We start from the raw sequence: 26,825 nt of genomic DNA on the forward strand, positions 1-26,825 counted from the left end.
GGAGTAGATCTGGAGATCCTGCAGTTAGGATGCCACCTTGTGGTATACTAAAACAATATTTTTCATCAATAAACATATGACTTTCTCAAGAAACTGACCAAATGCTTTACTAAGGCTACTTAGAAATCAAGCAAGTACAAAGCTAATATTCATAAGTTCGAATACAACAATGACATATGCATACAAATAGGATGAATAGCTTCAGTAGATCGTAACCTTTATAGAAATATGTTACATGGCATATGTAGCATAAAACATATTCCAGTTATGTCATATATATACATTCATAAGCATATTTCCATAAAGCCTTATGGGATGCACCATCACAAGATATACCAACAATCAAGGGGGGGTGGAATTAGTAGAAGGTTGTAGCTTTAAAAAAAAAAACCCAAAAAAGAGACAAACAAAACCCTGAATACCAGGAAATTTAAAATAAAGGTCTCATTGAACAGCCTCTACCTCCGATCCCGAAATATTGGAAAGTATGTAGAATAAGAGTTAAGGTAGCCATCCAAATTCAGGCCAGATTCTCAGCCATTGAATTAATTAGATCTTTACAAATTTATACCACCAGTTTACCGGTCTTCCTTAACTCCATTTTCATATCCCTACCATCCTATGCATCTGCCAGCTATAGTGGTTCCATGATGCCCAACTGTATAGGCTTTAGATGGAGAGAAAAATTGAAATGATACATTTTAAAACGTCTACAAATACTCATAAAAGATTTTCTGTACATAATCGTCTTGCAGTGTTAAAGTCCAATACTTCAGAATTTTTCAGGGTTAGAAACAAGTACTGTATAGCTCATTTGAATGCTGGGAATCTGCTGTTTCAATTGGTTTAAAACTTCTGTTCATCTTCTACCTGATGGCAATATCCATATGGTAACCTGCAGAGCCATGTAATCAATTTATTTCATCACTGATTGCCTCTTGAGCTCCCTGCTCTATTAGCCAGTTCTTCTGGGACCCATTCTAACATTCCAGTGACATGATTCACTCATTTAAAACAAATGAACAAAAAACATGCCAGAGCAATGTTTCCTTCTCTTACTACCAAATGTGGAATTTCCTCCCAGAATGACATTGGCCCAAGGTTTAGATGGGCAATGACATTGGCTCAAGGTCTAGATTCATGCCTGGACCTCTAATAAGTTTAAGGTCTGATACTCTGTAACTCATTAATGCTCGAAAGAGAAGCTTTATATCATTAGAAAGGAAGGAATCTCACTTTTTAGAGGCATAAATTTCTAGCCGTAGTAAAATACAAAATATCTGGCCTTAAAATTGCACCATTTGCGCATGCAAAAGCTATTTTGGGGGGGGGGGGTTTAGAAATGTCTAAGGTCTCTTTGTTATAGTCTCTCTCTGATGCCCGTAAAGCTGGACTCTTGGTACTAAGAGACTCTGACTTTACCACTGGGTATGTGAAAGTTATACCAATAACAATAATGCTCAAATGTTTAAAATATTTCTACCCTAGTTATTCTGTAAAGTATATAGCATATATCACCATCTCTGCTAGATGGAAATCACTTCAACCACTTCTGAAACTAACCATCATTCCCTTAAGTGAAAAGCAGGAAGTACCACTACACCATTACATTAGTCATTTTGCACTGAGATCCAAGGGAGAGAATGGAATATGGGAGCCACCTTGCAATCCGTGATGTTACAAATGTGACACTCTAATAGAGGTAGCAGGAGTAAATTGTAGATTATTGTATATGGAAGCAAGTGTCCAAAAGAAAAAGAGTAAAATGGGGGAATGGCTGAAAGCCCATATTCTTTTTGTTGCAACCAGCCCCTTTTTTTTTTGCTTGCACCTGTTTTCTGGGGTAGAAGAGTGAAGGAGATCCCAGCCTTCTGTTTGCTCAGGCTTCGTGATTCCTTGTCATAAAACTAGGTTAATATATTTAACTAAACATACACACAATGTAACTAGACTAGAGATGTGTCCCCACTACATCAATTTTTGGAGAGGCAAAGTCACTATTTGTAGTGGTGCTTTCAATCTCCCTCAGTGTAAAGAGTGGCTTTGCCTGTCAAGGTTAAAGAGTTGCACTGGCACTGCTACCTCAGTGACAGGCCAATGGCAGGGAGGAGCCATGCTAAAACACTATCAGCTAGCAAAGCACCAAATGTGTTAACCTGTGTTTTAACAAGTGTTGAGCTGCTTTTCAATCTTATTAACCTAACTCAACTGAGCTAACTCAATTGAAAAACAAACACTTCTTGCCAGTCAAGACAGGTCCTTAGGGGACAAATCCTGCCTCCACCTGTTCTATGAGCACATATTGTTCAATAGGCAATGGAATGGGTAGAGAAGCACTGCAATCAGGAGGGCAGGGTGTAGGGAGTGCCATGTGCCTTAGCTGGTTGCTTGGGGCATAGTCAGTGAATCCATGAGAGTATAAACCCACCAATTAGGGTTACCACCTTTGAAATGCAAAGAAACCAGCACCCTACAACCCAACAAGGCACGCCTGTCACAACCCCAACCATAAGGCAACTCTGCAACCCCTACTTCAACAGTCACTTCTAGTATGTAGAGAGATAATACATCTAGATAAGATTGATAACAAAAACAGGCATTTATTTTATCAGCATATTTTTTGCCAGCCAGTCTTCATAGAGTTTCATTTAGCTAGTTGTCACTGAATGTGCAGTTTCTAATGTAAGCTTTTTTCCTAGGGGTGTACTAGGATCACTCACAGCATCACCATGATTGTCCATTATTTAATACGCCTAGCACGTCTCCTCACTCTCACATGAGTCAAACCCTCTCTCACACACACGTGCGCTGTGCTTCCGTTTTGGTGGCATAAGCACCAACTTTTCCCGGCACAGGTGGGTGGTCGTGCTCCCCCATCCTCCGGCCTTGCCCCAACTCCATCCCTGTCCCGCCCCAATTCCAACCCTTTCCCCAAAGTCCCCACCCCAGCTCCCCCACCCCGTCCCTATTGGACCCCTCCCCAAATCTCCACCCCGGCCCCGCCTCTTCCCTCAAGTGTGCCACATTCGCCCTCCTCCGCCCTCCCTCCCAGCGCTTGCCGCCGCGTTCACAGTGCAAGCTCTGAGAGCCGGGGGAAAAAGTGGCCATGTGGTGCGCTCAGGGGAGAAGGCGGAGGTGAGCTGGGGTGAGGGGCGGGGCAGGGAGCTGCCGGTGGGTGCAGAGCACGCACCAATTTTTCTGCATGGATGCTCCAACCCTGGAGCACCCACGGAGTCGGCGCCTCTGGTTGGTGGGCAGCCAACTACCGTATTTTCAACAGTTTTGATCAATTATTGCTTAAACTGCAGATGTGGGAATATCTCAGCATCTTTAGCTGGACAAAGAAACTTTTAACACTAGGTATCTCAGTCTATTGCGATAAAAAGGCAAATCTTTAGAACCATGTTAAAAAAACAACAACCCAGTACTGTACATTTTGCTGGTGACTGGCAAATCATAAAAAAAACAGGTCAGGCTGGTCAAATACCATTCAGGTAGTAACCCTACGACCAAGTGACACATTCCTCTGTGTGTGTAGAGCAGGGGTAGGCAACCTATGGCACACGTGCCGAAGGCAGCACGTGAGCTGATTTTCAGTGGCACTCACACTGCCCAGGTCCTGGCCACTGGCCCGGGGGGCTCTGCATTTTAATTTTAAATGAAGCTTCTTAAACATTTTTAAAACCTTATTTATTTTACATACAATAATAGTTTAGTTATATATTATAGACTTATAGAAAGAGACCTTCTAAAAATGTTAAAATGTATTACTGGCACGTGAAACCTTAAATCAGAGTGAATAAATCAAGACTCGGCACAGCACTTCTGAAAGGTTGCCGACCCCTGGTGTAGACGCTAGGGGAGGATGCAGAAGGGATCAAGGAGCAGCCAGGACATTTCTGTTCCTCGCCCTGCTGCTGTGGGCCCCACCAATCCAAGCCCACGTGCCAGGGCTAGAAGCTGGGCGCAGGAAGCGATCCAGAGAACTGAGCCTGTGAAATGACAGAAACAGGGTGAACTGTGACACATATCAGGGCGATGGAGCCTCTGGGGCACAGCAGGCTGGCCCAGGCTTGGCGAGGAGAGTACCAGGCCCCTGCGAGTGCCCACGGGCCATATTGCACACGCTGGTGTAGCAGGCCAACCCATGCTGGTGCACTCTGGAGGGTTTGTAGTTTGGGGGTGAAAACCACCTTTCAGGCCCAGTGCCCACCAAGCCTGCATCTGCCAGGGCCGTGTATGCCACGAGCGGGCGGCTACGACGTTGCTCAAGACGCAGGCGTTCGCTGCTTCCAACTCCAAACCAGCCACAATGCGGGGAAAAAAACATTGATTCCCTGACCGGGAATCGAACCCGGGCCGCGGCGGTGAGAGCGCCGAATCCTAACCACTAGACCACCAGGGAGGTCATAACAGCATTCTCGCAACATCATTGTAAGCGCTGTACGTAAGCCGTTCTACCCACATTCTCACGTAAACCCGCCTCTGCCACTCTACGCCGAGGCTTGCTCAAATTCCTAACTCCGCCTATTCACGTAAAACCCGCCCGTCTCGACACGTAGACACGCCCATACGTAACTTGTATCACTCCCACTTCCTAGCCCTAGCCCTTTGCCGTCCCCCTCCTGGCCTGTACCACCCTGCGGGGATGGAAGAGGGTGTGTGACGGACCGAGCCAGGGAGAGTCCATTCCCTCCTGCGGAGGCCCGGCGGGATGCAGGGGGCGGGCTGTGACAAATCGGCTGCGAGAAGTCGCCTGGTCTGGGGCGCGAGCGTGGCGAGAGTTCGGGGTTGGCGGCGCGGTGTCCTGCGCACCTGTGGCGGGGGCAGTAGAGAGGCGTGTGGGTGGGTGACCTGTATCTCTCCTGGGACACAGCCCAGGTCACTCCGCTGCTCTACCAGGGGAGCCATTGATTTGGGATGAGACCTGAATAGGGCGCGTGTCAATTTGAGAGAGCTGCTCTACCTCGCTGTAGTTTAACTCGTGTGGTCAGTCGTTGGTAAATGCCTGAGACGACTAGAAGTGAAAAGGATCTGAGGGGTTGGGAAATAATCTTTCCCTCTCTCATTGTGTTTATTCTCCGGCTGTGATGTGTAATTGTCAGTTCTTAGTTTATTGCTTCCTCTGCATAGTCCGGAAGCTTTGCAGGTCTTGAGAGAGAAGGGGGAAACCAGGATGACAAATAAGAAAAAATGATTATCAATCCACAAATAAATCAAAATCAAGGGGTTCTTGGGAAGCTGCAGGGGGGGTACATAAAAAAAAAAAACCTGGCTTTCTGATTGTCTTTTTTTAAAAAACGGCGCTGTTACTTTATCACAAGTGTGATGATAAACACCTGGCTATATTTCTGTTTGGCCAGGTATATTGTATGGGCTTAAGTTTCTCCATCACTCCAATAAGAAACTATTGTGCAGTATTGGTATATTCAGTTAAACGATTGACCTCGGAGGTAGCTGAATTTCAGCGATGGGTAAAATGCCACACATGTACGGTCTGGTCCAGCAAGTCCTCTGCGTGCAGAACTCCCATTGACTTTAATATCATTTTCACATAGAGAGCTTGCAGGATTGCAGCCAGAATTCATAAAATATCTTTAAGATATTTTGAGATGGAAAATTCATTGTGGGGGCTTAAGACTGAGTACCCCTACAAGTTTAAAGCCTGGCTCTGATCAGAGCTAGGCTTTGAGGATGTCATGGAGAAAAGTCACATGTAAAAAATGAGTCAAGAGTTTGATTAAAGCAGCAGTTCTCAAACTGTGTGTCAGGACCCCATTTTAATAGGGTTGCCAGGGCCAGCATTATCCTTGCGGGGGCCTGGGGCTGAAGCTAAAGCCTGAGCCCCACCACCCTGATCAGTCAGAGGCTGACTGCTTCAGCCCTGGGTGTCGGGGTTCAGGTTACAGGTCCCCAGTACAGGGTGAAGCCCTTGGGATTTAGATTTGTCATCGTCCTCCCCGCCCCACCCCCCCCGGATGGTGGGGCTCAGGCTTTGCCTCCTCCCCACAGATGGGCTTGGGCAGACTCAGGCTTTGGTCCCCCATCTTGGAGTTGTATAGTTTGTTTGGTTTTTTGTGGTCAGAAGGGGGTTGTGGTGCAATGAAATTTGAAAACCCCTGGATTAAAGAATTCTTTTAATGTTCTTGTTGCTTCCCTACAGTTCCGGAAGAAGTAGTTAGCTGACATCCCTCTGGTTGCCCATGAAGACTGTAATATCTTTTCTGAGGGTTTGCTAATGAGAGATCTTTCATCTTAATGGTTTTCAAGCACACTATGGTATGTCAGGTATGATATTACCTGACAATAACTAAAAGTTAAATGGAGTTAAGAGTGACTTAAGGTAAACAGTGGTACAGGAATGTTGTAATTAACCCCAAATCAAACATTATAAATTAGAAAACTAACAGCTAAGGTTAAACTGAAAAGAAATCCAGAAAATTAAGGTGAAATGCACAGTAAGGGTGGTTTGGGTGCTGAAACTCTGCCTTGTCAAAGATGCTTCAAGCTCCCCGTATAGTTAACATTCACTGAAATATTGTGCATAGAATTATTAGAAAAAAAAGAATTAATGGTGAATCTTTCCTCCATTATTCTTCATAATCAAAAAATCATTTTTCAGCAGAAGGCCATGGCTACACTGACACTGGCGCTTTACAACACTGCAACTTTCACGCTCGGGTGTGAAAAAAACACACCCCTGAGCGCTGCAAGATACAGCGCTGTAAAGCCTCAGTGTAAACAGTGCCGCAGCCCTGGGAGCGCGGCTCCCAGCGCTGCAAGCTGCACCCGTAGAGGATGTGGAGTACGTGCAGCGCTGGTGCTGCGACCACACTCGCACTTAAAAGCGCTACTGCGGCAGCGCTTTGAAGTTTCAAGTGTAGCCATACCCGAAACCTCAACTCTGTCCTATAGTGAGATAAGGCAGAAATCTCAATTTCGAGTAAGGCATTTTTAGTGTTCACTAAAGTTTGAAATATTTGTGATGGGGCAGAGCTAAGTTGCTTTTTTGTTCCTTATCTGCATTTCCATACCTGAATATGTTTTGATTTCTTTTCAAATTATCCTTAGCTGTTGGTTTCCTGGATTTATAATGCTTGGTTTTAGGATAATTACAACAGCTGTTAATGTAGCTTAGTTTACCTTAAATTACAGCTATATACTCAGCTGTAACTCCTTTAAAAAAATTTTCTGGGAATTTTTATTAATGTCATATATGAACAATGAACAAGAAATTGAAAGAATGCTATCATGTAATATTCCTAATGACTTGAAGATATGAAGCATCAATTTTAAATCATTTTTTAAAACTTTTATGGACAGATTCATTGGTATATTGTGCTGCCTCAAAGTGAGGTACAGCAGTCAGAGCATGTGGACCAACTAAACTGAGTTAACAGCTGCTTTGTGTTGGAGGAGCAACATAAAGTACCATGAGTTCACACCGCATTTTGCCTCACCTTATGTTTATCTCCACATGTGCCTACTCATCCTATGTTTCCTTTCCCCTCTGCCTACCTCTTAAGTAGTTTTGGTGTGGTATGGGTTTATTTTGTTTATTTTTAAAGATATTTGAGATGATGGTCACTGCCATTATTTTTCATAATTGAAAATTTGCCATGAAGAATTGCCCCCTTTCAAAATAGCCACAACTGCTGTTTTTTTCCTCAGTGGGACTGAAGCCACAGCTGCCAGCAGGGGAACATGATTGTTCCCCTGGACTGTAAAGACGGGAAGACATTCAGTTCCATTGAGAACATGGTGAGAGAATGAGAACACTTTCTCAAAATGGCCACCAGCTGTGGCTTCAGTCCCATTGTTCTCAATGGGAAATGGCCACCATTGTGAAAGAGGGCAGTTTGTGGAATTCTGAAGTAGACCATTGTGTCCTTCACAGCTTCTGCTGAGGAAGAGACTTATATGAAGACTAACAGGAAAAAAGACCATTGATTCTAAGTTCAGGTGTAGCTTGTGCATAAGATTTTAGTGAGTTTTAACTATATGGGAAGCTTGAAGAGTCTGTGATGTTCTATTACTGAAATTAAGAGGATGAGGAGCCTAATGCTAGGTGCTAAACTCCTTAAAGTACCCCTTTAAATTAACTTGAATTCCTAAATTAACAGATATACTTAGAATATCAGAGTTAGAAGGGACCTCAGGAAATCATCTAGTCTAACCCCCTGCTCAAAGCAGGGCCAATCCCTAGACAGATTTTTACCCCAGTTCCCTAAATGGCCCCCTCAGGGATTAAACTCATAACTTTAGGTTTAGTAGTCCAATGCTCAAACCACTGAGGTATACATGGGAGAGAAAAACTGGCTGAGATAATATCTTTTATTAGACCAACTTGTGCTGGTGAAAGAAACAAGCTTTTGAGTTACACAGTGCTCTTCTTCAGGTCTGGCAAAAGTACTCAGAGTTGTCACAGCTAAATACAAAATGGATCAAACTGTTCAGCATAAGTAGTTAAAACACATTCTCAGGGCCAGTGCAACCATTTAGGCGACCGTTGGCAGGGGTGGCATTTTCTTCATCCGCGACCACAGCGGCCGGATCTTTGGTGCCCCGGTCGCCACCAGCGTTTAGGCGGAGGGAGCTGGGGTAGGGGAGCGCGGGGAGGGCTGCCTGCAGCAAGTAAGTGGGAGGGGGCATGGCATTCAGGAGAACTCCTCGCCCCAGCTCACCCCTGCCCCGCCTCCTCCCTGAGCACACCGTCGCCACTTCACTTCTCCTGCCTCCCACGCTTGCGGCACCAGCCACAAGCCTGAGAGGCCAGAGAAGTGGAGTGGTGATGGTGTGCTCGGGGTGGAGGCGGAGCAGGGGGGGTGCCACAGGGCGGAGGGTGGGGAGCTGCCGCAGGGGAGGGGCTCCTCAGAGCGGGGGATGGGGGAGGGCACAAGGTGGAAGTTACACCTAGGGTGCAAAACATCCTTACACTGGCCCTGCATATTCTAAGAGAGTGTTCAAAGTGAGTACCCCATTAACAACTCTGCAGTCATAAGACAAAAAAAGGGGGAGGGACATTAGTGGGTTACAGATTGTTGTAATAAAGTGTAAATCCAGTGTCTTTATTAAGACCATGATTCTTAGTGCCTAGCAGAATTATAAATTTAAGTTCCCAGGTTCATTTTATGGAAAGTTTTGTTCAGGTTTCCTTTGAAGATGAGGACTGAGAGGTCAGATAGGGAGTGATTGTTTGTGGAAAGTATTTGCCCACAAGTGATGGTGTTCTTGTCTTTTATCATTTTCCTTTGTAAGTTCATTTATTTGGCTGTGGCACTGAGGACGTTTCCCAGACCTAATGAAGAACTCTGTGTAGCTTGAAAGCTTGTCTCTTTCACCAACAGAAGTTGTCCATTATCTCACTCACTTTGTTTCTCTAGTATCCTGGGCCCAACATGGATACAATACAGCAAAGAACAATGGTACTTATACATTCTCAGAAAAGCTATTCTGTGCTCAGAGAGTAAGTGCTTTAATTTGGGGAAGGATATATTGTCTTTTTCGTATATAAAAGGTATGAAATCTGTGTGTTACATGCAACAGTCAGCTCACCCTTTATTATGGAATCGCTACTGCTGCCTCCATAATACAAGGAGAGCAAATTTCTGAAGCACTGCCTAGATGTTCATATGATCTCATCCTAAACATTGATGATACAATTAGCTTTACTTCAAAGATGCATATTTCATATGTAGTAAAGCTTTGTAGCCAACTAATGTGTATATTGCAGAGGGATCCTACAATACAAATCCAGGCGAACTGTGCATGCAGGTAATTATTTTGTCCTTGTGAGTAGACAGAATGTGGAAATGAAGTATAAGTGTGGTCCTGCTACTAGTGATATTGGTGGAGTTTTGCCACTGATGTCAGTGGAAGCAGAACTGCGACTGTAGAGAAAATGAATCCTGTATATTTCCATATCCAGTCTTTTGGTAGAAACTGACCAGATCATACAGGCCAACAGTGGGGAAGTATACATAAAAAAATGGAAACCTAGTGCACATGTTTAGTGTTGTGAATTCTTATACTATGTGGTGGCTTTCTTAGGCCAGGAATACACTAGAAACTTTTGACAGTATAGCATTTTCAGGTAGAGTTATGATTTTATTTATTTTTGCAACATTTCTGTGTCAGCAAAATCTGTAGTCTAGCATAATTATATTGGCAAAAGTGCTTTCTTGCAGATATAAATTGTCTACCCTAGGAGGGCTTGCTGATGTAGCTATGCCAGCAAACCTTTTCTAATATCGATTAGGCCTTAGAGGCCTTTCTACTGAAGTTAAGCGACTATGTGATCATCTTACCCTCTCCCCTCCCTTTTTTTTTTTAATTAAAGCTAGGTTTCTTGTGCTCATAGTTGTGGAGGATAACTTAAAAATGTGAATTGGGTAAAACGGCATATAAAACGGTCCAAGCAACTTACAAATGAAATGTAATGATGTTTTGGGGCCTGACTCATGATTGGCAATATTGAAAGTTTGGCATCACAGTACTGTTGCCAGCACAGAGTGCCTGAGGGAGGCAACGGTTGGGTCTGTTGCCCGGTGTGCTTCACAAGCAATTAAACACACCAGGGTGGAGAAGTAACCAAACTTTATTTGAGCTCAAATAAGACGCCTGGAGCCACGCAGAACTCAGATCAAGTGCGCGAAACAAACAGCTTACCTAACTATTTATACTGGAACCAAAACTGATACACATTACAACATTATTTGTCACTCACACAGTCCCCACCCTAGGCTAAGTCTGCCTAGTAACAGTCAAGTTTTCCGCCCAAAGGTTAAATCTGCCCAGCAACTGCAGGAGTAGGAGTAGCCCCTCCCAACAAGGGCAACCTGAGGTCAAACATGGAGGAGTAGAACTCAAAATGGAGGAGCTGGTACACTGTGGCTCAGAACAAGAGGACTTCATCGGCTCTCATGGCCTTCCATTCTCCCGAATTACCTGGTTTATGCCAAGTCTGTCCCCAACAGTACCAGCCTTGTCTGTTTTTTAAAGAATCAATAGCTTGCTTCATCCCAAAGGTATCAAGCTTTCACATTTGGAAAGTTTGAGCAAAAATGATTGATTGATGTACAGTTAACTTGCTCTAATTGATTGCTTGTATGTTTACAAAGATCTTGATGTTGTATTTAGGGAAACTTTAGAAGTAAAAATGGTAAGTTCTCTCACTGGCATGTTTCACAATAAGCAAGCAGAGTATTTTTCAAAAGAAGTGATATTCCAAATATATATATACACTTTAATTACTTATAGTGAGGATTTTAGTTTTGCGATGTGAATTGTGAAAAATACTTTTTTAAATGTGTAATGAAAGATTAGCAGAAGAGCAGAGGGGAGAAAAAGTACTTTCCTGACTAGGAATGGAACCCGGTCTGCAGTGGTGAAAGCAATGAATCCTAACTACTGGACCACTAGGGAAAAATTATAATGTTATTACACACTTGGTTGTAAATTTTTGTTTACATATGTAGGTTTCCTTTTCTTCTGGGACTAACTCATGTGACTCCTCTTTATTCTTTCCCTTCCCCCTTCCTTATGTAAGATAGCTTCACTAAGTGTTGTTCTGTCAGTGTTTCGGTTTCTCTCAGCTCCTACTGGCACAGAAGCAGCCAGTCGGGCTCAGTGTCTCTTCAGCTCCAACTAGCATTCAAGAACACCCAAGAAAGATGTACAATTTTCCTGAACGGGGGGGGGGTTGATGGAGGGGGAGGAATAAAGTCTGAATAAGAGACTTCGATCCATTAATTTTAAAAAGGAAATGCCCACGAGCAATCAAAATTAATAAAGCCCAGCTTTTTATCAAAGGCACTGTAGCCAAAATGTTCGGTTAGGTACACAAATTCACATACAGGCACCTAATAAATGACTTTATTTTCACATGGCTGTGTACCCACATTTGACTAATGTGATTGTTATAAGTTAATATATGAGTTAAGTTATTACTCTAATTTGATTGTGGTTCCTAAAAAGCCTAAGCAAAGTAAAGAATTATTTTGATGTTCTTAGATAAAATACATAGGTAGAAGATGACTTTCTGTAGATTTCTGGTGTGCTGTCTATATAGTGCTTTTTAAGTACCCACTTCAATACTAACATATCTTGATTTGTACAGGGGCTCTGAGTGACATTTCTACAGTTGCCCTTTCATTCTAAACCTCTTTTATCAGATAACTGGAGAAGAGACTTGGATCATCGTGGAGGAGTGGGACCATAATCTTCAGGATGCTTCGACTAAGGTTTTACACAGCTCCCTATCATCACTGTAGTTTCTGAGCACCCTCTAGGTAAAATCTATTAGTAATAGGGCATGGATATATATGTTCACAACAACCTAAACCACAAAAAGGTAGGCAGCTACATCTTGTGAGCCTCTGCATTTTCTTTAAAGTCAGCTTCCAATACAGTAAATTACAGTGATGTAGCCTGAGAGTGACAAATGCATGGATCATGGTGGCTAGGTCCTTGGCCAAGAGGAAGGGGTGAAGAAGATTCCTTGGAGCTGAAAGAAGGTGTTGCTAGTCACTGCCTTTATCTGGTCAGACAAATATAGGGATGAATTAAATAGGCTTTGCACCATTTTGAGTGGGAGAGGTACATCTTCAATGGAAACAAAGAGAAGAGGGAAAGAAAAAATGTTCCAGTTTGTTCTTCACAGTGTTTCCCTTTCATTTTGAATTATGTTTATTAGGGAGTGCCTGGGGACCAACCAGGAATGGGGCTTAATAGGCTAGGCCCATATGGAAGTCGTGATAATATTTCTTATCTTAAAAGAGCTGCTGTGCTATGGCACTTTTTTCTTTATCTGGCATTTCATTATGAGAGTCTCATTTTACAAGTATAGGGACTATTGTGTGTTTATCATGGGTGGTGTGTGAACTGCTGGCTGGGGGAGGCTAGCTCCCAGCCCCACCTCTTCCTCCTGAGGCCCCAACCCTTCCACACCACCTGCCAGAGCCATTCCACCATGGCAGCCGCAAGCACCTGCGCCAGGCTAGAGCCCCCAGCCCCGGAGTGCCCATAGCCTCCCTCACAGTCCTAGAGCGGGCGGTGTGGCTGCAACCTCCCAGACCATAGAGCACTAGGAGGTAGGCGGTGCAGTTGCAGCCGCCCTGAGCACCTGGTGGGAGGGCGGGTGGCATGGCCACAGCCCCCCGAGCCACAGGGTGTCAGGAGGGTGAGTGGCGTGGCCTCAGCCTCCCAAGGCCCAGAATGCCAAGAGAGTGGGTGGTGCAGCCCGAGATGGGGCCACCCCACAGGGAGACTGGAGCAGCACCTAGTGGAAGCTGGTCAGGGGACCTGGGGGTGGGGTGTGTGCAGGGCCACATCCGGATGTTTGGGGAGGCACAGCCTCCCCCAGCCTATGATACCAGGCACTCATGATGTTTCTATATATAACTGCTTAACCTCAGGCTTTTAGTCTGCAGCTCATGATTTTGTGGGTTTGCTGAAGCCTTCAGCCCTGCCTCTGAAGTCTCAGGACTTTCTTAGAATATCAGGGTTGGAAGGGACCTCAGGAGGTCATTTAGTACAACCCCCTGCTCAAAGCAGGACCAATCCCCAACTAAATCATCCCAGCCTGGACTTTGTCCAGCCTAACCTTAAAAACCTCTAAGGAAGGAGATTCTACCACCTCCCTAGGCAACCCATTCCAGAGCTTCATCACCCTCCTAGTGAAATAGTGTTAAAATCCAACTTAAACCTCCCCCACTGCAACTTAAGACCATTACTTCTTGTTCTGTCATCTGGTACCACTGAGAACAGTCTAGATCCATCCTCTTTGGAACCCCCTTTCAGGTAGTTGAAAGCAGCTATCAAATCCCCCTTCCTTCTCTTCTACAGACTAACTGTGAATGTGAAACAGACTAAGGGAGGAATAGAGGAGGTGAACGTTACACTGTCTAAAGGAGGAATATCTGCAAAGATTACAGATCATGTGTGCTCAAGACCTGCTGTTGCTCAAAGTCAAATAATGCAGGGAAATATATCTATTTTCCTGATTTTAAAACAAAACACTTTTTTGTCTTAAGAAGAAGAAAGTTGGGGGCTGGGAGTGTCGGGAGGCCTGGAATATGAGAATCTCAGGTTTTTCATTTTCCCACTGAAATTAACATCAATTTTCAATGCATTTTAAAATTTGGGCCCTGATTCTATAATAGGGCTCCTCATGGGTGCAAGGGGTCAACTGTTTGGATCAAATTGCAGGAGTATATGTACTTTTGGCGGGGGAGGGGTTCCAAGAGAACTAAGCGAACACCAACTTGTTCAGATTAAGGTGCTGACCCTGCCATGGACTCTATGGGATACAGGGGTGCGGGTAAGGTGTCAACCCTTTATGTTACAACATGTGAGACTGTTTCCCCTCCTCGCCCTCCCCGCTCCCCCCAAAAAACTCAGACAAGTCAAATTGCCTAGAAAATGAGTAACCTGGGGCCCGGCTCCCTAGTGTGGTCAAGGGGACAAACCACAGGGCAGCAGAAAGATGGGGGGAATTTTGGCCCCCGCGGTGGCGCCGAAAGCTGCGGGTGACATTTGAGGGGGCTAATACTGCCCCCTCACTCGGGGGAGAAGGAGCCGATGCGCAGAGAGGGACTGGAGGAGGGGCCCAGCAAGGCGGAGCTGCGGACAGTCCTGGCGGCGCAGGCAGAGCCGGGGGAGCGGGGCGCACTGGCGGCGAGGGCAGCTGGGTGGGTGGGTGAGTGCGGCGCAGGCCAGGCGGGGCGGGCTCTGCTTGGCGACCATGCTGCTGGCGGAGGTTGGGAGCTGCGCGCTCTCTGCAGCGGGCTGAGCTGCCTGCAGTGGCCGGGTCTCTCCGGGGATCTCTCCTCGGCGGCCGTGGATGTTCCTGGATTGCCGCATCCGCCCCTCTGCAGCGACCCCCACCCCCTCCCCTTCCTCCTGAAGTCGCCCAGGGAGCATGGGGGCCCCGCTGAGCATCCCTGAGAGGATCCGACCCAGCCGCAACCGCAAGGGCCCGGCCCGCGGCTGAAGGAACCGGTGCCGCTGGTGGGTATCAGCGGGCGGCAAATGCCCCACTCGGGTTGGGGTAGGGGTGACCCAGCAGCAGCCTGAGGAGGGGAAGGGGGCTCCATCGGGGGCTCACATTTTGCAGCCCTCATAACAAACAATCTGCCTTTTCAGAGGCACGGCACAACAACACAGCCGGCAAGGGGGGAGGAGGAGGCGGGAGAGAAGGAGGCGGCCAGATGCGGAAGTGCGTTAGTTTGGCTGGCTTCAGAAACGCTGGATCCCTTGGCTTGTCTGTGACAGCAAAACCGGAGGGGGAACATCGGGCGTGAGGAAGCTGCTTAGAGAAGGGGCGGCGGGACTGAAAGGTGCAGATTGTGTGTTGTAGATGTACAGCTAGCCTGTGTTTGGAGAAGGGGGGGTTCAGTTCGCTTGAATTCTTCACTGGACTGGTTATGTTTTGGTAACACCCACGGTGAGGTAGCTGCTTTCAATCTCTGTAGTCCTGCTTCAAATATTTTACAATCCGAGTCTTTTTATTTATTTCTCTGCAATCAAAATCCTGTTGCTAATAGTGTAATTATTTCTTCTCCCACCTTTAACAGGTTCTGAAATATGTTTTCAGTTAGGATTATGGAATTTTTACATATACCTCCAGGAAGTAGGTTTCATTTTTTGTAATTTGGGGAGGAGGAAGAGGAGGTGATGGTGGTAATTTGAGGGAAGGGCCTTAAATGATATTTTGGGAGCATGAAATCTGTCGTAGCTATTGGGTGATGTGGGGTGGGTATTCACTGCAGTGATGCACCGAAGCATCCAGCAGTAGGCAACGTCATATTCCAGTGTGTTTAACATAACTTTGTACCTGATATCCTTTGTTATTCAGGGAAATTGGTGAGCTAGGAACTTGGTTTCAAATAATAATTTCAAAATAAAGAACAAATGCTGATTTTCATTTTCTTCTGTCAGTCTTGTTTTGGAGCAATTGTAAGATTTCCAGCATGTGAATTATTGGAAAATGGGGTTGGTTGTGATAGTTCTGTTTAAAACAAATAGATGATTTTAACTATCAAACAACATTAGTCACGAACATACTAAAGATTTGAACAAGAGAATAGAGGCTACTTAGAGTTCACATTACAAATCTGGACTCAGACTTGTGCCATTGTATTTTTTTTAAACAGTTTTAAGTGTGGATGGATTGTTATCCTGGATTTATAGTCCTGACATCTGATTTTCCTGTCTGTTGATGGTTTGCTAATCCAACGCATGATATCAGAACATATTTTATGGTTTAATTTCCTTTTCTAAACAGAGAGAGAAGACAGTAGCTAATAAGCAATACTGGGTGTATGAGAGTGGATACATTGGGCCCAGATCTTTCAATTTCATTTAAGCAACTGGACCCCTACACCTGTTCACATCCTTACTGATTTCAGTAGGATTCTTTGAGTGGATACAGGGATTCACCTGTATCGATCTGCCGGCAGTATTAAGGCTACAGATTTTTAACAGCTGTCTTCTTGACATTAGTCTTGTTAGAGTAAATACTCAGTAATGTAATTTTATCACGTGTTATTTACTTAATGGTCTGTAAATACTGCACTTTCATGAGGCCATGGTACATGCTTGTCTTAATACATAATTATGGACTTTTAAATGGGTGATGTTTACGCACTAATCGATTATGATTTGTTGGAAGCTGCTATGAACGACTTTAAGTGCCCGTATTTGGATAATATTTTGCATGCATATTGAAGAAGTCTTTCCAGTCTATTGCTTACACAAATATTTACATATTTTAAAAAATAAATACTGGTATTATATGTACAAAATATAACATTAGAAAAAAAGTTACTGCAGCTTGCAAAAGGAAACACCAAGAAATATATATACTGCATCTGAAAAACTCAATAAGCAGCCACGCAGATCTTGAAAGTTGAAAGCAAGCCAAAGTAAAAATGCTTCCACTTTCCAGTCCTCTTTCTCTCTCAAATCCTCTTACCTGGAAGATTTCCATAAATGAACTAAATAGACAATGGACTCAACCTTGCAAGTTTTATACCTGTGAGTAACTTTGCTCTTGTGAGTAGTCCCATTGACTGCAACAGGAGCAATCCCATGAGCTAAATTACTCCCAGGCATAAAACTTTGCAGGATTGAGTCCATTGTCTATTTAGTTCATTTGTGATTCAGTATTGTGAATTTTGAATTCTGTTCTTTATTAAAGAACATGGAGGCTCTATATTCAGTGCCTTCCTTTTCTTCATTGTGTAGCACAGCGTCAGACAAGGAACATTTCCAGAAAACACGTTGTATATACATGCCTCACTGTCCCTATCTCGCCTCAATGGGCTCTTCCCTTGCAATGTCCCTGTTCCTATGAGTTGCAGCACTTCATTTGATGCCGTTAGGATTCTGATTCGTCATCTCTAATGTTGAAGTGATAAATCATCCCTTGAACTTGAAGTGAATCAATAAGAATGCTTCTGTTTGTTATACTCCATGTTTAAGATTTGGAGAATACAAGCAGAATTACTTAGGGAGTGATGGTATACAATATTTCACCTCCATATATTTCTTTAAGTCCTGATTTTCCTACAGTGTGGTGCCAGCAAGCATCACAATATTAAGGCAAGAGGTTGAGCTTCTATATTTAGTGCTGATATAGAGCTGCATTCATTTGGAGAATAGAGTAGACGATAACATTGTTCGAGCAGGACCTCTTCTGTGACCTGATTGTCCGACTTGATACATCTCCTTTAAATGGATGACCAAAGCGCGGCCAAAGGGTGTCTCATACATGGAAGTATCTATATTGCTTGAAACATGATCTGTCTGATCCTATTAATTGCTGGTCCTGGCAGAAGAGGTTTTTACAAAAAGATAATTGTGATCTAAATAGAGGACAGGAGAGCCCAGTTTCCCTTTTTACTCTCGTAGGCATTGAAGGAAGGTTGGAACACAACTGATAAGAGAAAATTTTACAACTCCCTTTATCTTAGAGAGGAGGATCCTATGCCAGACAAAGCAGCATAGCCAAGGTTTGCTTACTGGTCATTAAGGGGAAGCGAGTTTTTATTCTTCCAATTCTGGAATAATAATTATACTTGTTTCACTGGGTTAGCAGAGCTGACGTGATGCAAATTCGACTATTGCTTGGGCCCAAGACTTGTATTAATAACTGGGGAGTTTCCACCAGGCATCATGTTGAGGGTAAGAATAACAGTCTGCTGTTAGGTTAGTCACTTCTGAAATATAATGGACCTGAACGAAGATTTGGCACAGCAGACAGTATAGATCCAAAGCCTCCAGCAATGTTGGACATTGTCTAGGATTTTGGACCAACCTGAGGCAATTTATATACCATACATTGATTGCATTGCCCTTTGTTAGAAGGACCCAGAATCTGTCTCAGTTGTTTGCAAAAATCATGATGGCAAACACTCCAGTCATTATACTTCAGTGAGTTTATGTGCCAGTTTGACTCTTTAAGGGATCATTGTCCCCTTTTTGATATTTTTCAGATTTTGCTCCTAACCTGACAGACTGGCATCTGATTCTACCGTCCCACTGGGGAAGACAGACAGATTACATTGCTGTTCCATATCTTCATGTGGTTTAGACACCATAGGACTTCCTTATTCACCTTCCACTAAAGATGTTGTCATATGAACTACCACTGTGAGGCAGGTTAGCTTTCAGATGACCCAGTTACGAATCCAGACTTAGAAGGTTTGACTGAATGGTAGAGATAATAACCCCTAAACTTGAGCCTCATTTTTGAGGAATTTTTTGAAGTCTGAGGAGTCTCTTTATCTTCTTCCTTATTTCCCCTAGTTTGTTCCTGGGGAGACTTATCAGGGCCATAGTAAAGTCCACATTGAATCTGAAGGAAGCTGTTCTCAGTGTGGGTTCCAGCATGTATATTTTTCCTATTAATCACAAATGCTTCCGTGTCCATGAGGAAAACGCACCAAATATCCTCTGTTCCTGTGCTGGCTGCTGATTGGAATGTCATTCAGGGGCAAGCTGCTGAAACTGAGCCAGGCTGCCACCGGACAGTGTCACTTATCAACTGAATTTGCTCCATCTTGAAGGTAGTAATTCACCGTATACTTGTTCAGGGTTCTTAAACTGATCATGGGTCTGCAACTTCTGTTTGTGTACGTACCAGAAGGGCATACTCTCACACCTTGGAGGCTCTCCTCTGGAGGTTTCCTAGATTTTTTTTTTAAAGAGGAGAAGGGACCGTGGTGATCATCTAGTCTGACCTCCTGCACAGCACAGGCCATAACATTTTGTCCAGAAATTCCTGCATCAAGCCTAATAGTTGAACTACAACATATCTTTTGGACGGACTTCTTTTCTTGATTTAAAAATGTCTAGTGATGGAGAATCTATCTCATGGTTATTTACCTTTATTATTAAAAATGTGTGCCTTATTTCCTGTTTGAATTTATCTAGCTTCATCTTCCCACTCTTGGATCTTGTTATGCCTTTGTCTGCTAGATTAAAGAGCTCTCTATCATCAGGTGTTTTCTCCCCATGTAAGTATATACAAACCATGCTTAAGTCACCTCTTAACTTCTCTTCAGTTAGCATAATAGATTGAGCTCTTTGAATTTCTTACTGTAAGGAAGGTTTTTCAAATTCTCAAATCATTGTTGTTGCTCTTCTTGGAAACCTTCCCAATTTTTCAACATCCTTTTAGAAGTGTGGACACTGGGACAGGACAAAGTATTCCAGTAATGGTCTTTCTAGTGCTGTTTACAGTCAAATCCCTACTCTATTTATACTTCATATTTCTTTGCTGATGCACCCAAGGAACACACAGATTCATAGAATATTAGGGTTGGAAGAGACCTCAGGAGGTCATCTATTCCAATCCCCTGCTCAAAGCAGGATCAACACCAACTAAATCATCCTTTGTCAAGCCAGGCCTTAAAAACTTCAAAGGATGGAGATTCCACCACCTCCCTAGGTAACCCATTCCAGATCTTCCCCACTGCAACTTGAAATCATTACTTCTTGTTTAGTCATCTGCCACCACTCAGAACAGCCTAGCTCCATCCTCTTTGGAACCCCCCTTCAGGTAGTTGAAGGCTGCTATCAAATCCCCCCTCACTCTTCTCTTCTGCAGACTAAATAAGCCCAGTTCCCTCAGCCTCTCCTTGTAAGTCATGTGCCCCAGACCCCTAATCATTTTTGTTGCCCTCTGCTGGACTCTCTCCAATTTGTCCACATCCCTTCTGTAGTGGGGGGACCAAAACTGGATGCAATACTCCAGGTGCGGCCTCACCAGTGTCGAGTAGAGGGGAATAATCACTTCCCTCGATCTGCTGGTGATGCTCCAATCTGTCATTGGCCTTGGCAATGAGGGCATACTGCTGACTCATATCCAGCTTCTCATCCACTGTATTCTCCAGGTCCTTTTCTGCAGAACAGCTGCTTAGCCAAGTATCAGCGGGGTAGCTGTATTAGTCTGGATCTGTAAAAAGCGACAGAGTCTTGTGGCACCTTATAGACTAACAGAGATATTGGAGCATAATCTTTTGTGGGTGAATACCCACTTCGTCAGATGCATGTAGTGGAAATTTCCAGAGGCAGGTATAAATATGCAGGCAAGAATCAGTCTAGAGATAATGAGGTTAGTTCAGTCAGAGAGGCAGAGGCCCTCTTCTAGCAGTTGAAGTTTGAAAACCAAGGGAGGAGAAACTGCTTTTGTAGTTGGCTAGCCATTGACAGTCTTTGTTTAATCCTGAGCCGATGGTGTCAAATTTGCAAATGAACTGAAGTTCAGCAGTTTCTTTTTGAAGTCTGGTCCTGAAGTTATTTTGCTGCAGGATGGCTACCTTTAATCTGCTATTGTGTGTCCAGGGAGTTTGAAGTGTTCTCCTTTGTATGTTGCCATTCCGAATATCTGACTTGTGTCCATTTATCCTTTTACGTAGGGATTGTCCAGTTTGGCCGATGTACATAGCAGAGGGGCATTGCTGGCACATGATGGCTATATTACATTTGTAAACGGGTGGGGTCTTACCACCTGGCGCCTCCTGCTGGTCACTCCTGGGAATTAACTCGTTTCCAGTGGAGCGCCTCCTCCTGGTGGTGTCCCATCCGTTATTCTGCCCCTGGTCGGCATCTCTGGACCCGCGTTGCTCCCTGCTCGGCGGCGTCCTCTTCGAGGTCACTGCCCTCCGGCAGTGCCCCTCAGTCTGTCTGCATCCCCTTCCGGGGATCGATTGTCAGCAGTCCTCCAGTCAAGCCTTCATTTGCAACCACCCACCCTCAAAGTCTAATCCCTCTCGGCAGGGATCTAGCGTGGTCCGTAATGGCCAGCGACTGGATGTACTGCAAGGAGGAAGGGGGGGGGACCCAGGCCCGCCCTCTACTCTGGGTCCCGACCCAGGGACCCTCTGGCGTTAGCCTCGCTGTCCTCCTCCTTCTCCTCCTTGGTCTGTTTCCCTGGGCCGCTTCCCCTACGGCCCCTTGCCCCCGCTAGGCCCTTTCTTTATCAGGGCCTGCAGCCTGGCGGCTAGGGGCTAGAGCTTTCTAGCCTCCCTGAGCCTGCCCAGCGCTGTGCTGTCTGCGGTGCTAGTCTCCCCCCTGGAGACTGACCTTCTCCCTTCGAAGGCCTGGGACAGACTGACTGCTCCCTTCTCTGGCCAGCCTTTATATATGTCTGAGCCAGGCCCTGATTGGCTGTCTACAATCTAGGCCCTGATTGGCTCCCTATAAGCCCTCTTTTAATTGGCTCCTGGGCTGCACAGGCCCCCCTGGCCTGCCACAGCCCACTCTCCCAAGGAGTGGGGCAATTTGCCCCACTACACATTGGTGGACGTGCAGGTGAATGAACTGATGATGTTGCGGCTGATCTGGTTAGGTCCTGTGATGATGTTGTTGGTGTAAATATGTGGGCAGAGTTGGCATCGAGGTTTGTTGCATGAATTGGTTCCTGAGTTGGAGTTACTATGGTGCGATGTGTGGTTGCTGGTGAGAATATGCTTAAGGTTGGCGAGTTGTCTGTGGGCAAGGACTGGCCTGCCTCCCAAGGCCTGTGAAAGCGAGGGATGGGTCCTAGATCACTGATAATGCATTGGAGGGGTTTTAGCTGAGGACTATAGGTGATGGCCAGTGGAGTTCTGTTGGTTTCTTTCTTGGGCTTGTCTTACAGCAGGAGACTTCTGGGTACACGTCTGGCTCTGTTGATTTGCTTCCTTATTTTCTTGTGCAGGTATCGTAGTTTTGAGAATGCTTGGTGAATATTTTGTAGGAGAACACTTCAGCCTCCCTGGTTGAACTAACCTTGTTATCTCTAGACCAGTGGTTCCCAAACGGGTTCGTGAACCGCTGGGGGTTCACAAAATGTTACAGGGGGTTCTCGGGGAAAAAATTCCCTAATGGTGGACAGAGCTGCCCTTACGGGCAGTACGGGGCAGTACAGGGCCAGCAGACTGGAGCCCCTGAACTTCCAAGCGCTAAGCAGATCAAAGCAAGCATATCTCTCACATTGAGGAGATTTAAACTTCAAGACAGCTTATAAGAAATGGAAAGAGAGGTGGATATATTTTGCTGTTTTTAAAAATTAAATAGGCAGCTAAGCTTTGTTGTAAGTGCATTGTTTGCCTGGACTGCTCAAGACTTGAATGCTTGTGTAGGAGGAACTCTTTGATATGGCTTCTTAAATACCTTCATGCTGTTTTACCTCTGATACTCCTTGATGAAACATAGGAGCCTTGTCTTATAACAGGCTTATTCAAAGTGATTCAAGCTACGGAAGTGAGATCTTGGAAGAGAGTTGCCATTTTCATAATATAATAAAAATACTATAATGATAAATAAGCATGTTGTAAAAACAAATTTTGTATTTCCGAGATCTCTGCTTTTATAATTTATACTCAGGTAAAGGATCAAATCCCTGGAAATACTCATATTTAGGAGGGGGTTTCACGAGACGACATTTTAGTGAAAGGAGTTCACAGGTTGTTAAAGTTTGGGAACACTGCTCTAGACTGATTCTTGCCTGCATCTTTATACCTGCCTCTGGAAATTTCCACTACATGCGTCTGACGAAGTCGGTATTCACCCACAAAAGCTTATGCTCCAATACGTCTATTAGTTTATAAGGTACCACAGGACTCTTTGTTGCTGCTTAGCCAGTTGGCCCCCAGCCTGTAGCAGTGCATGAGATTCTTTCTTCCTAAGTGCAGGACTATGCACTTGTCCTTGTTGAACCTCATCAGATCTCTTTTGGCCCAATCCTCCGATTTGTCTAGGTCACTCTGGATCCTATCCCTACCCTCCAGTTTATCTATCTCTCCCCCCAGCTTAGTGTCATCTGCAAACTTGCTGAGGGTGCAATTAATCCCATCATCCAGATCATTAATAAAGATGTTGAAAAAATGGACCCCAGGATCGACCTCTGAAGCACTCTGCTTGATACCGGCTGCCAACTAGACACTGAGCCGTTGATCACTACCCGTTGAGCCTGACAATCTAGCCAGCTTTCTATCCACCTAATAGTCCATTCATCCAATCCATACTTTTTTAACTTGCTGGCAAGAATACTGTGGGAGACCGTATCAAAAGCTTTGCTAAAGTCAAGATCTATCACATCCACCGCCTTCACCATATCCACAGAGCCAGTTATCTCATCATAGAAGGCAATCAGGTAGGTCAGGCATGACTTGTCCTTGGTGAATCCATGCTGACTGTTCTGATCACCTTCCTCTCTTCCAAATGCTTCAAAATATCCTCTCCATGATTTTGCCAGGGACTGAAGTGATGCTGACCAGTCTGTAGTTCTCCAGGTTCTCTTTCGTCCCTTCTGTAATGATAGGCACAATATTTGCCTTTTTCCAATTGTCTGGGACCTCCCCCAATCATCATGAATTTTCGAAGATAATGGCCAATGGCTCTGCAGTCACATCAGCCAACTCCCTCAGCATCCTTGGATGCATTATGTATGGACTCATGGACTTATGCATGTCCAGCTTTTCTAAATAGTCCTTAACCTGTTCTTTCACTACTGAAGGCTGCTAACCTCCTCCCCATACTGTGCTGCCCAGTGCAGCAGTCTGGGAGCTGACCTTGTTTGTGAAGACCAAGGCAAAAAAAGCATTTGGTACTTCAGCTTTTTTCACATCCATCTGTCACTATATTGCCTCCTTCATTCAGTAAAGTTCCCACACTTTCTCTGACCACCTTCTTGTTGCTAACATACCTGTAGAAACTCTTCTTGTTACTCTTAACATCCCTTGCTACCTTCCACTCCAGTTGTGCCTTTGCCTTCCTGATTACATCCTTGCATGCGCGAGCAATATTTCTTATACTCTTCTCTAGTCATCTGTCCAAATTTCCACTTCTTGTAAGCTTCCTTTCTGAGTTTAGNCCTCTCTTTCATGTGACATTGTAAATAAGAAGCAGTCAACAGTATATCCCACAAATGTAAATAAACTTGTTGGTCTTAGCAATTGGCTGAACAAGAAGTAGGACTGAGTGGACTTGTAGGCGCTAAAGATTTACATTGTTTTGTTTTTGAGTGCAGCTATGTACCAAAAGAAAATCTACATTTGTAAGTTACACTTTCACGATAAAGAGATTGCACTACAGTACTTGTATGAGGTGAATTGAAAAATACTATTTCTTTAGTTTATCATTTTTACAGTGCAAATATTTGTAATAAAAAATAATAATATAAAGTGAGCACTGTACACTTTGTATTCTGTGTTGTAATAGAAATCAATATATTTAAAAATGTAGAGAAAAAACATCCAAAAATATTTAATAAATTTCAATTGGCATTCTATTTTTAGTAGTTCAATTAATTGTGATTAATTTTTTTTAATCATGGTTAATTTTTTGACTTAATTGCATGAGTTAACTGCAATTAATAGACAGCCCTAATCTTTATTAATAGCTAATAGCTTTGCAAGCTAAATATTATGGCAATTCTAATCCCATCCCACCCTCCACTCCCCAAATCATATATGAGGGATCCCACAGTCAAACTTGATAACAAACAATAGACATATTGGAAACTACTTAAAAATGATACGCTATCACTTTAAATGTGAGAGATTTCCTGGTCTTGCTTGCAGGGTAGGGGCCTCTGAGAGTAGCCATTTCATCTGGGTCATCTGAGTCAGTCAGCAGACAACCAGTCTGGAAAGAGCCATCTTAAAGTAATATGAGATGAGTTGTGCTCACTGCCTTAGTGACCAACCTGTTTTCTCTCTCTCTCTGTATCTCTCTGATTTTCTTGTGTGTTATTGTTCTGAATTCTAGGAAATAAAAGTAGATACTCCCACAAGAGTATTAATGTTTTTATCTAACTTCTGTGTGAGTGCTATGAACATAATACTTGATATTGTTTTTTTATGAAATTACAATTTTGGTTAAAGGTAACTGAGTTGATATAAGAGGGCAGTTCCTCAGCTACTGTAAATTGTTTTAATTCCATTACTACCAGTGGAGTTATGATAATTTATGCCATCTGAGGATCTGCTCTACTGTACTTAAGATTCTGTAAGGCATTTGACATAGGCTCATATAACATTCTGATTAGAAAATTAGCACTAAACAAAATCAATGTAGTACATATTAAATGGATTAAAAATTGGCTATCTGACAGATCCCAATAAGTAATTGTAAATGGGGAATCATCATCCAAGAGAGTTGTTTCTAGTGAGGTCTCTCTAGTGAGGGCTCTGTTCTTGGCCAAACGCTTTTCAATATCTTTATCAAAGGTTGAGCCTATTTTTTTTTTAAGAAAATATGACATTATTGCTGGTAAGCTTGCAAATGGCTTGAAAATTGGTGGAGTAGTAAATAATAATGGTAGGTCAATACTACAGAGCCATTTGGATTACTTGGCAAGGTGGGCTCACTTAAACAGCATGCATTTTAATACTGCCAACGCAAAATAATACATCTAGGAACAGATAACATTGGTCACATAGGATGGGGCACTGTATTTTGGAAAGTAGTGATTCAGAAAGGATTTAGCTGTCATGTGGGAGAACCAGATGAACAAAAGCCCCCCTTGAGACATGATGGCTAAGAGAGGAAATGCCATCCTTGGATTAATAGGCAGGGGAATATTGAATAAAAGAAGAGAAGGTGCTATTATCACTGTGTACCTCATGATAACACCAGTACTGGAATATTGTGTCAGTCTGGTTTCTGTACTTTTAAAACTATGTTCATGTATTGGCAAGTATAAAGAAGATCCATGTATTTGGTTTATCCAAGAAAAAGTTAGAGGTGACTTAACCAGAGTTTATAAGTACTTACATGGGAAGAAGATTTTTCATAATGAAAGGACCTAATTCAGCAGACAAAGGCATAATGAGATTGAATGCCTGGAAGCTGAAGCTAGACAAGTTCATATGAGATGTAAGATTCAAATATTTTAAAAGTGAGTGTAATTAGCCATTAGAACAACTTACCTAGCGATGTGATACAGTCTCTTTCATTTTTAAATTTTTAAATAAGATTTAATATGATTGGATGTCTTTTTAAAAGCTATGTCCTAGCTTATCCAGAAGTTGTTTGCTTCATGCAAGGGTCACTGGATGAAATTCTATGGGCTATTTTATGAAGGAGGTCTGATATATGATCAAAATGATCCCTTCTGGGTCTCAAATTTATGAATCTGTTATTCTAAAGACCTATGATGTGATTGGAATAATAGAGACTTGGTGGGATAACTCACATGACTGGAGTACTGTCATGGATGGATATAAACTGTTCAGGAAGGACAGGCAGGGCAGAAAAGGTGGGGGAGTTGCATTGTATGTAAGAGAGCAGTATGACCGCTCAGAGCTCCTGTATGAAATGGCAGAAAAATG

General features: G+C 43.8%; 1 protein-coding gene and 1 non-coding gene across 4 annotated transcripts in view; one reads left to right on the forward strand and one right to left on the reverse strand.

The window, feature by feature from the left end:
* Positions 1 to 4,333: 4,333 nt before the first annotated feature.
* Positions 4,334 to 4,405, reverse strand: TRNAE-CUC (transfer RNA glutamic acid (anticodon CUC)). The gene has a single exon. It is a non-coding gene; the product is annotated as a tRNA-Glu (tRNA).
* Positions 4,406 to 14,635: 10,230 nt separating this feature from the next.
* NCOA7 (nuclear receptor coactivator 7) overlaps positions 14,636 to 26,825 on the forward strand; it is a 140,866-nt gene continuing 128,676 nt past the window's right edge. For 2 of the 3 annotated variants that reach the window (XM_075063915.1, XM_075063917.1), the window contains exon 1: positions 15,123 to 15,338. The gene's annotated coding sequence lies outside the window, so the exon portion shown is untranslated. Of the gene's footprint in view, positions 15,010 to 15,122; positions 15,339 to 26,825 lie in introns of those variants that run through there. The other variant, XM_075063916.1, reaches the window with a different exon arrangement.

The sequence above is a fragment of the Chelonoidis abingdonii genome, chromosome 3, assembly GCF_003597395.2.
Source record: "Chelonoidis abingdonii isolate Lonesome George chromosome 3, CheloAbing_2.0, whole genome shotgun sequence".
NCBI classification, from domain to species: domain Eukaryota; kingdom Metazoa; phylum Chordata; order Testudines; family Testudinidae; genus Chelonoidis; species Chelonoidis abingdonii.